Below are 12,120 nucleotides of genomic sequence, written 5' to 3' on the forward strand. Positions count from 1 at the left end.
ACATGCCTTTGATTAAATTCAATCACAAGAAATAACTGAAGAGTAATGACTCACTTGTGCCTATGGAGATATGAATAACTATAATGAAGCACCAAGGATGATCACATCACTCGTTTCAAGCTTATGTGGAATTTTATGATCTACCGCTGCTCTTTAGTAGATAAAATTGGATTCTGTAAGGAAATACTCAGCATCATTGTTCAGCAACTTCCTGGGGCGTTAATAGATGCCATTCTTTGATGGTATAAAAGCAATTATTTGAAAACAGCATGAATTCTTTAAAATAAAATCTAGCTGTTTTCTATTGAAATGAGCGTGATATTGTAAACATTAAAACAAAATAGAAGTGGCGGTGTGAGACAAAACATAGGATTAGGCATGTAGAAGCAAAGCATCTTAAACTGTGTTTATCTCTGCCACTTTCCCCAAGTCCATATCTATATTGCAACAGTTCTAAAAGGTTTTACTGAACACGGGTAAAATAGCTGGTGTTTGACAGAAAATGAAAAGAAAATGAAAGAGAGTGAGAGAGAAAGGCAAATCCCATCCCACCCTCCATACCCTGATTAATTAGTTCCAAGTTATCCATGAAAGCAATACACTGATAAGGCCAGGACAAACAGAAGCCAATTACTAGAGTTTCCCTGTGAGCTCAGAGCTCCCGAACACCAGCAGCACTGATGGAAAGCATTTATGGCTTGGTCTTGTGGGCTGATTGGACAGGTGTTGGAGGGGGTTTGCAACTGCTCTCTCTGCCTGGCAGCACACAGCACATCTTTTCATTACTGAGCCAAGCACACCCTTATTCACGCTGTTTTCATCGATGATGGGAGATGAGACCTTGCATGAAAAAGCCATCTACAACAACAGATTGAAGGAAACCTTGGGACCTGTCCTTAGTACACACAAAATACACACACATATACACACTCATTCACACTCCCACAAACACGATCTCATGGTGCCACAACTTTTTTCAAGTCTCCAGGTGTGTTGTATTGCCAGGATTCTGCTCCCACCATGCTTCACGGGCTCCCTTTGACACAGAATAAGAGGTTTTCTACAAGCCTAACAGGAGCAAAATTAAGAACCAGTTACTACTGGACTGGTCTACTAATGCATCATACTCAAAACTACAGACCCAGGAGCTTTCAGCATCCCTACATCTATGTTTTATGTCCATTTGAAAACTCTCAAAGCCTACAGAATCTAAGAATAAGTATACACAAGTATACACTGTATTTAGAAACACCACAGCTTCGTAATATCTATTATATCCAATCTGGTGTCTCACAAACACAGCTCACCTTCGAACACAGAATGACCTGACATGTTTGTAAAGAGCACATTTACTCTTTCTCCTCATTCTTGTCATTACCTATTTTTGTAAACCAATAATCAAGCCCAATCTCACACCCTGTTATCAGCAATTTCTCTTGTTTATGAAGCCTATTTGCTTCCTCCTAAAAGAGCCTATATTCCCCCACGCGTCACTTAGAAATTGTTTCTTCTTTTTCCGATTCTCAAGGGAGAAAGGAAAGATGCAGGCAAACACAATTGTTTCGTGATCGCAGTGCTGCCTTGTAAACTTGGCCGTGCCCTGGGGATGTCAACAAAGCCTCCACATACACTGGCTTGCCAGTGGGTGGGGCTGTCATCGGGAGATAATTGACAGTCAATTAGCCACAGAGACAACAACATGAGAGTCAGCGTGAAGGCGGTAAATCACTACCTGTTGTCAGGCGGCCTTGGTTGTCCCGCTCTTGTCTTCATTCCCTTCACACTCTACCTTTATGTCTCTCCTATTTATGGTAACCTCTGAAGCATCCTGCTCTTTGATACCTCTTCTCTTGTCTCCTGGCACTCTCCTCGATTTTATTAACAAAACAAAAAAGCTCTGTTCGGTTTCTACCCAAAACCTTCCGAGGAATGATCACATTAAACTGTGTCAGGACACCTGAGTGAATGGCCTCATTTTAAAGGTTTCCCCCTGCCACCGGCTGATTGTTGCCACTCACATCTTGCTTTGCTTAAAGGCCAGACTGTCTCAGCACCATTCCCCAGGTTACACAGATTGACTCGTGCAGGCAGCTAACCCCCCTTTCATCTCGTCATTGTGAGATCTAAGCTCGTGGCACGGAAGCTCTATTGAGCTGCTGGCTTGTCTCTGTGCTTACAAGCACAAACACAAGGCTGTGAAGCAGTCAATAACTGTAAGAGCCATTTAAATAGACCAGTGTATGCCCTACAGATGTGACAAACCCCTCACAAACCTGGTGTATGTGTAACTAGAAATGAAAGTCTTGGTTATTTTTTTCAAACAATGCAGCAAACTGTTTAATTTTGTGTGTTCTTAAGCTTTAGTTACTTTGGAAGGAGAGCGCTGTCGCTAATCAAAGAAGCTAGTGCTGAAGTCTTTACACAGGTTCTTGATCAGACTATTGGCTAGATGGACTGTGTCTTATATAACACTATTCTACCCAACTTGAGCACACAAAGTGCTTTATACATTCGCATACATATCTCATTCACATAAGCACTTTTTTTCTATGTCCAAGTGCTTTCTATTGAACATTCACACACATACCCACTCCAGTGAATGCACTGGGAGCAACTGAGGGTTCAGTATCTTACCCAAAGATGCTTTGGAGTGAACCAACAAACCTTCCAATTAGCAGATGACCTGCTCTACCTCCTGAGCCACAGTCATCCCTAAGAACTAGTAATAAGTGTAGCAAACAACAAACAAACTCTTCTAGTTATGAGCTCAAAATTAATAAATGAAAGAAATGAGTGACCTGAATCCAATAATACAAATCTCTAGATTCTGGTTCACTGACTGAAGCTGAGACAATGCAGCTGGCCATCTGAAACCCTCCAACAACACAGTAGTAAAAAGAACTTGAATGCACGTGAACAGAAGAATGGCAGCTGCAGGGGGTGTTCCTACAGAACCAGGTGTGCCGTGTAAGATAATGAACGAAACAAGCATGTGTGGGCGGCTGGTGCATTATTCAAAGTGTTGCTGTTTCCATTTCACGTTGCCTTTCACTGCACGCTACTTGAGGCCTCGTCTAGTCTGGTGAGCAGAGAAACTGTAATAAAACTCCCGCTGAGATACTGTCAACTCAATCAAGCATGAGCACACCGAGGACAAGGAGTTCCAGATGCCATTTGACTGTAATGCTGTAATCTTTTTAAGAATCATTAATGTGACAGTTGTCTGGCTGGAGTTACAAAAAGTGGACAGATTTATCACTTGACAGCTTCGCATGGTATCGTTCTTAAAATTTAATGAGGATTTTATGACTACCTTCTCATTAAAATGAGAATGTCTGTCTCTCATAAAAATGGCCCCAACTCCACTAATGATATTGTACCTGCATATGTAGATCTGCAAAATTCATGTAAGAAGAGGGAAAGAAACAAAAGGACGTACTTGTCTTACTCAGTCGAGAATCATATTCTCGCTTCAGTGACATTCCGAAAGTCAGGTTGGCCTTGTTAACATGTTTAAATTGGCACTATACAGAAATAAAAGGTATGAATGTCCACATTTCCTCTGCAGTGCATCACTGCTTGAGGCAAACTGCTAGTTCTGATGAACTGCTGCTCTGCTACTCCTCTGCCGCTGTATCAGGCCTAAGTCTGTTTGATGGCAGAGCTGAGCCCACTTTAATGTTTCACTTAATAAAACAGTATCTTAATCCAACTTATGAAACATCTATCTGCGTAGTTCTATTGCTTTCCCTGCAAAATCTCTAATTCTGTCAACAAGAAGACTAAAGTATGCCTTTTTATTTGAGCGTTGAGGGAGAAAACCGGGCTTTAGAAGGCAGCTCCCAAGGACTGTGGGCAGACACTACTTTGACCTCGTTGCTTTGAGTTATCCATTTATTTTGTTGTATTCACGTTTTACCCCATCCCCTTTAGTCCTGAGGAAGATAGCTTTTGAATTTCATAGGCAGCCATGACTGTGCTTGGAGCTTAAACGTTTATTGGAAACACACACACAAAAGCCAATATAGAAGCAAAAAGAGATTAGTTTTCACTTCTCCTAAAACATGTGTTTTTGCCAAAAGGGAGGAATTTAAATGACTCTGTGTTTGTGTGTGTGTGTGTGTGTGTGTCCCTTCTCGAGTGTGTTGGTATGTTAATCAGTTGTATTTGAGACATGAATAATCTGACACTGTTTCAGCCTGTACACATTCCCTGTGGCATCTTATTGTTAGACCTATTGTTACTGTTACAAAGGAAATGAATGGACTGTAGCATGAAGCACATTCCTGAAACCCTTTTAACCAATGGGAGTTAAGGTCACATGAGGGTAAATGTAAAGGCTTTCTCTCTGGGTTGCCCAGGGATGTGCGTGAAAGTTGCATGTTTGGGCTTGCTGCTATTTCCCCCAGCTGGAACCTATAAATATATTACCTGTTGGCAAAAAGTCTCTTTCCCCACAGACCACTATTATATTGTAAAATGGAAGTCTGCAAGAAATCAACAAAAATATTTGTATCCTCTGAGGTTTTCAGCATGCCCAGTCCCCAAAGATTATCAGTGTGTTTATTGATCACAATTTCCGCCGTTTATTTTGATGCCGGGAGGAGACTCAAATCCCCCGGGGGTTGTGTCAGGAAGGGCATCCTGCGTAAAAATCTGCCAAATAAAACATGCGGCGCTACCCGCTGTGGCGACTTGCGAATAAAGGAGCAGCCAAAAGTAGTTTATTTTGGTTTATGGCTTGAATCTGTTAATTCGACTGAGTTGGGTGTTTTGATTCAGTGTTTTGATCCTCTGCGATTTATTTGTGTTTCCTGTGGAATCTGCAGTTAATCAATAGTGGCGAAGTCGGGTTTGCATGATTAGATCCTAAGCTGTGAGTGATTGGGGGACAGGAGCAGAAGAGGGAGAGAATAGGTGAGTGGTTTTCGGTAGTCATTGACATTCTGTGAATATGTGGATGCACAACATGTTATAGGTATCGATTTTTAAGGAGAGCCTGGGCAGGAACCAGGATAACCTTTAACCTCATTGTTGTATATATATTTTGTGTTATTTGTGTGTTAATCATCCTCATTCCTGAAAAATAGCAAATGCACAAATTTATTAAAATTTAATATTCCCCAAAATGTGTGCCTGATCCAGTGTACCCAAGTGGTCAAATGCACTGCAACTCAAGAAAACACAAGAAAACAAAAAAATGTAACACTGAAACGAAACAGAAGTGTTTCTGGGGAGACAATAACCTGACAGAGCAGCTGTGGAAGTGACAAGCTAGCAGTAAAAGGCTAATGGCAAACATGTATCTACAGTATTATATGAATCATGTGATTAAAACACATATTACCTGCATCTTTCACTAATTCCCTACACTAATGAATCCACCACTTCTTCTAAGTGTGTCTCAGCGCATTGCTTCGCTTATTTGGATTTCTTTCACTTCAGCAGCCGGTGCACAAACGCAGAAATGTTTCTTTTGTGTTTTGTTCAGTTCTGTTGTGCTTTGTGTGCTGTTGCTGCATTTTTCTATTTGCTGGCATTTTCTTGAGTTGCAGTCTGTTCGATCTCTCAGGTCCACCATAGTCTGAGAACATTTTTCCACATATTTCACTGGGATCATTAGTCTTTTTGCAGTTTCGGGTATCGTCCCCTGGTGGTGTTTAAAAAGAATGCAGGTTAGAGGAACCTCCATGTCGACTTCACTTTTCAGACCCAGAAGCTACATCCATCTTTTATTCCGTCTATGCTCTTGATCTAGCTTGCAGTGGCAATCTGCTTTTTACTCCCATGATTCTTAGCTGTCATTTTATTTTATCTTCTGATCACCTCAACCACCCAGTTGCTGCCTTTGACCAACTTTGAATAACTGTGCACAAATTCCTCCTCTAATCTCACACTTCCTTCTTGACTTCGTTTCCTCTTTGCTTGCTTTTGAATTGATAGATAAATCTTTACAGATGTATCTGGGTCTTTCCCGGGGGATTGAAAATCCATAAAATTAGCTCTCTCTCGCCTCTGTTCTTTCCCATGCTTACAGACAAACCGACGAGTGCAGCAGCAAGATAAAAGCCAGTGTTATGTGAAAACACGAAATCACTCACTTTCATTTCATTTGAAAGGATCTTCCTAAAAAACCACTCCCTTTAGTCAAGGAGAGGTGTAGAGTCATGGATAGAGCTCAGCAGCACAGCAGTAGTATGGTTTCAGGCTTTACTAAAAACAGAGATTTTTGTCTGTATGAGATGTTCTCAGGCAGCTCTGTGTTATTCACCTGCTCTGTAGCCTTACTATCCACATGCTTTACTGAGAAACTGACTGAATATGTGTTAATGCACATCCTCCTCATGCCAGCTCGACTCAAAGCGCCATAGCTTTCTGCAGGCATGTAAAAATAAATGTATTTCACAATAAGCTCCTCAGTCTCACGAGTGCACGGAGTCATACACATTCAACAGTTTTGACAATATTCATTTAACTGCAGCCAATTAAAACTCAGGTAACAAAATGAATGGCTCTCTGGCCCTCACTCTAAAGACATTTTTAACTATTTCTCATGAATAACTGACAAATTCAGTTATTCAGCGGGGACATAATTTTATTCTCTCTGCTGAGGTTTCTTTATTGAAAGAGATAAGTGAAAGCAAATATACCCACAAAGAATATCCAGTCTAAATATATTGGCAGGAAAAGGAAAGATAGATAAAGCTCAGTTCAGTTTGAAAATGCAAATACTTCTGTGGGTTTTTTGAGGGTGTGTGTGGGTGATGTGATGTAAACTGTATCCTTGGGGTCTGCTCTGGAAATAAAGCTGAAATAGCCCCCAGCTTGACTAATACTGTCATCTGAGATGGGAACATTTAGAAAACATAACATCTGTGAGGCGTTTTTGTTTTTTTCTTAAACTGTTTTGGAGATCTCAGTAGAAAGAAAGGCAGCACACACTCCTCTAAGCTCTTTCCCCTGAATAATCTAGCATTACAAATTCACAAGGTATGCTCAAAACCAGCACCTGCTCTTCGTGCTATTTTTATAGACAGCGCCTGAGTCACATAAGCTAAATGAGCCTCTTTTTAGAGTTTGCAGTCTGTCCAAAGCCCTCCTTAATACCCCAAGCAATTTCATTAGAATCTAAAATTAGCATGTTGTTATTGTTTTTAAAACGAGACAACACAATAACAATCCAGCCCAAATCAATTATCTTAAACGTACTTCTTATTTTACAGCTGTATGGAAATATCATATAGTGTGACCTAAGTGGGAGGAGACGAGGGGGTGCTTGCTCTTCAATTTTCATTTCCATCAGTCTCCTCTACCGATATGGAATTCTCATGGGTGTCTTGGAGCAAGTTATCTCCTCAAAAAAAAGAAAAGAAAAAGAAAAAGACAATTGTTGATGGGGTGGGGGTGCTGGAAAAATCTGGGTTGCGATGCATTACATCCCTAAATCTATGTACAGAACATTTCTGCAAAAAGTTTATTTTTCCGACCAGCTTCATTTTCATCTTTGTCTCCTTCTGTTGCAGGAAAATGGAAAAAATGAGAAATGGTAACTGCAGTGCACGGCAGCTGAGAAGGAAATCACACTTAAAACCATGAGGGACATGTAGTATTGACACTGTAATTAATACCCAAATTGTTTCTGTAGTTTGGAAGCTGCTCCACATGTCTTTTTTTTGGCTTAATCCACCGCTAAACATGATTACTGGAACAACTCCACTTGCTCACAGATTTTGTTATGCATAAGGGTTCATAAAGTGGGGTTTCCAAAGAACCGCACCATCCTTGAGTGAAACACAAAAACGCATCTGAGAAATCCACTTGTAGACTGCAGTCCAGTGCTGTAGCTTCCAGTCAGAAACATGAGGTGAGCAAATACAGCCAGCCTGTTTCTCTCCTGCAGGAATCTTTGGCATTGCCAAGAAACGCTCGTTGAAATGATGAAAAGTGACTCATCCACAGATGAGAGCAACCGAGGAAGTTGCTTTGCTTTTTCTTCTTTGTAAACTCTCAATAATTGACAGTCTGTGAAGATTTTATTAGTGACTTCATAACAACAGGTCCCCTTTCCTGCACCTTCACAAATGATTTTATTTAATTTAAATGTACACAAGAAATCCCTCGTGCACAAATCAGACACAAAATATTTTCCCACTCACTGTCTTGTTTTCTCAGGCAAAAGCACGGAGCATTGGCAAACACAACAGCCTTCTTTTGATCTATACTGCTTATTAATTCAATCTGCTTGTTTGTCTGCCTGTTCAGCATATCCTGGTGGAAAAAAAGTGAAGCAAGCTCTTTGTTTTGTTTTATATGAGCACTTTTCACCCTGGATGACTAGGCAAGCATCTCATCATTGGTTATTGTGCTGCAGCATGTTCACTGACAAAGACATCAGCATGTGACTCACTCCTCACTCTCCTACTGTAATGAGAGCTCTTCCCCAGCTGGTGCTGCAGTCGCTGCTGTTGCATGTATGCTGGCACGGCAGAGCCGCGTTTAACCCTCTCACAGAGGGGATTCGGCTATGCAAATTTAGTTTCTTTATTCTTAAGGAGGAAGGCGTACTTCAGTTTTTGTCAGCATAACTAAAAAAAAAAAAGCACATTCATCAACCTGAGTCAGCTGCAGCATAGTGACACCAACAAATGCTTACAAACTGGAACATGCACAGAACCGGCTGGCTACAAGTAACAAATTAGCAGCTTTAAGAAATAAGTAATTCAAATAGCTGGGTGAAATGTTTGACATTTTAAATAAAACAAGCTGTTGAAGCCAGCTAAAATGATTGTAATTAATGTGCATGTTAGCTAATGTAATAGCTAACATATGGTGTATTGTACGGCTATTAAGGCCCCAGTTTGAATTCACCCCAGGTTTACTGGCTGTCATTCCCCTGCTGTTTCTCAGCTTCCTTATCTTCTGTCTACTGTCCTATTCAATAAAGAAAAAAAAATGAAATGATAGAGATTAAGCTACATACTAACCTTTATTATAGCGGTTAATAGACAACAGAATTAACTGTTAGCTAGTGTAAAAATTGAAAAGCAGTGGCTTGAAACTGTAAATACTAAAGGGGAATTAATCAGTTACTAAGAGTAGGAAAAAGTTGCAGCTGATGGTGACTTTGAAAGAAAATGCAAGTAAAACATCAAAAATGTAATGAATAACTGAAATAGCTGAGCTTAATTCAGGGAATAATCCTTTTACAAAAGTCATGTGATACAGCACAGGAAAAGCCGGCCAAAGATTGAGCTTGAGAATCTTGGTAAATACAGCCAAGCAATGATGCGATGCAGAGTTCTAATATTTCGATTTCACCATTTGCAAACATTTTCAAAACTATGTGTGATAAATGTAGTCTGTGGAGCAGTTTGTGATGCATAAATTGCAGATAATGCAGCACTTCCCAAAATCCTCACCCTGTAAACCTATTGACTATAATAGGAAAACTCATACTTGATGAGGCCACACTCAGCCGAAGGTATGATCTGGCCAGTCAGACTTTCAAATTTTCCTCCCTAGTGATGCTGGTGACCTTTTCTTCTTTGTGACAATACCAAAGAAGAAAAGTGCAGACAATCGCTTTTTGCCTTTTTACTAAATCACCATAAATTAAAGAAGGGACACAGTTTGACAAGTTAAAAGTCATGGAGATAGATTAAAAAAAATCTGCTTTTTTAAGCCAGCAGTATTAATATTTTAGGAAACAAACAAGTAAAGTGGTGTTTGCGGGCTGCACCACACCCGTTGTGCTCATCTGATACACTGTGGGGGTATGTACAACAACAACAACAGAAAAAAAAGTTGAGAGCCATTGATAATGTGCACCACAACCAACAATCACAACAGAATATAACATCATTGCTCTTCTTTGTCAAAGTGACTGCCGCAATAATAGGACACCATGTGGGAAATGTTAGCTTGTTCTGTTGGCATTTTGTTCACTGTGTGAAATTTTGAGCTGGGTAGGCTACAGCTCTGATGTTCAATAACCATAATGGTTGACAACACAAAGGGAAATGTACTTTCCTGCATGCAGCAAAGAGAATGGTGCAGTTATACAGATTTCAAAGCTGCTCCTCTGTCTCTTTCTGGCAAAACCACCTACACCCCATGACTCAGTCTGTGTTTGCTTTTGCTTTAAGAACAACTCAAGCATCTCAATTACTCAGCCAGTTCCTTCAGATTGTGAAGGGCTTTTCAGATATGAATCCAACTATAGAACTTCACATTACAAAAATCAGAGAAAGAATTTTTGCTTCAAAGAAAGGCCATCCTTCCTGATTTATTTGTCATTACATTTGAACATGTCTTTATTTGCAATATGTACATGTTGCCGTCACACAAGATAGGAAAGAAATCCCAAAGATAATGTAACAACATTGGTTTTCTTTAACGCGGCTTAAAGCACGACACGAAGAGATCACTATCAACCTGGCATTCAGCAAACTTCTTTGTTGCATGGATGTGTAGCTCATCACAATGAGGAAAAAAAAAGAATAACAGCATTAAAACTTACGTATTGTTGTAACACTTTGCACAATACCATGTTGCCAAACCATGTTGCCAAAGAAGCCAGCTAAAAACACATCATTTGAATGACACGCTACAAAACACAAAGTATCTTCATCGCTATCAGCAATAAAACTTTCTCCGTGAGATGAAAACAAACTTTCACTATAGGTACAGTGATGGTGATGTGTGCATACACTGCAATCAGTAGCTTGTGAGTTAAGTTTGGGACAAGTGGTCAAAAAGGTGTCAAAGGTTATCAGACTAAACATATACAGATACATTATCCTGTCTTCAGAACCCCTTAAGAGTGCACTGTGGTCTATTTCTGACTTATTTTAGTCAGAAGATGATTGTTTACCCATAAAGGCAGTCAAAGACAACATTCAAAAGAAACTTTGAGGTTTTTGAATTAAACTGCAGCTCGGACCCCAAACTTCAAGCTTCCTCTTGTAGAGAATATGTAAAGATATTCACTCGTCATTAGCACATGAGAACAGAGTTACATTTTAGCCTAAAAATTTCACAGAACCAAGGATGTGTGTAAATGGATTGTTTACTTGCCTGGTTTGACAGCAAGCAGTGACATCAAAAGTGGCTTATTAGTGAAATTAATGTGGTTGTGCTATTTTAGGGCTATGCTCCAGAGAATATGCATTCCTTCAGAAAAAGCCATTAATGGGAGCTAATTGTGCACCATAACTGTCAGGTATGACTAATGCAGGACCTGTGCAGGGTAGCAAAGTGTATATCATCCCCTCTTGAGGCTTCACTGCTTGAAATAGTATCTGCCAGACTTGTGTAAAAACACAAGCTAAAATATCAGTAATTAATAAGCCCTTCTTGCAGACAATCTGTGAACTTGTCTGTTGAACGTCTTCACCTTCAAAGTGTGAAGGAACAAAGCAAAATCTCCCCTGTTTTATTAGCTGGAATAAGGGAAAGTGGGAAAAGGCATTGTGCAAAATATGAGCCTTTTGGTTTGTTTTTTAATTTAACTCAGTTGAATTTATGATTAAGGAAAGCTCTAAATCAAATAAATGATCAGAGCTAAAATCAGGACTACCACACTTGGAAAAGTTTACATATATATATACATATATTAGGAGTGCAACAATACTCGTATCGATATTGAACCGTTCGATACAGTGATTTCGGTTTGAACAATACCAAATTTTTTATTTATTTTATCAACTTTTCTTCTGATGATGCTGTCTGTGTTAAGAGCTCAGTGGATCTGCGTTCGACTACTCCGCCTAGGCTGCACTGTCGAGTGCAGATCGACTGAGCGCAGCACAAGCTAGCAAGACAGAAGCTAAGCTCGTTGCAGCATGGCAACTGCCTCAACGCTACCCGAAATTGAACCTCCCCCACCCTCATTCTCTGTATTGAACTCTCTTTTCCAAAGATGAGTGATTCCTCGATCAGATAGATTTATTTGTTTTATTATATTTTTGTTGTTTCAGCAACATTAAATTTAAAACTGTACTTTTGAGTTAAAATATATATTCATAATTTTAATAAATGACAAATTAAAAAGGCATGAACATTTTTTTGTATCGAAAAAATATCGACCCGTGACACCAAAGTATCGAACCGAACCGAACC

This window comes from Pundamilia nyererei, unplaced genomic scaffold (genome assembly GCF_000239375.1).
Source record: "Pundamilia nyererei isolate P.nyererei 1_Seehausen unplaced genomic scaffold, PunNye1.0 scaffold00013, whole genome shotgun sequence".
NCBI lineage: Eukaryota > Metazoa > Chordata > Actinopteri > Cichliformes > Cichlidae > Pundamilia > Pundamilia nyererei.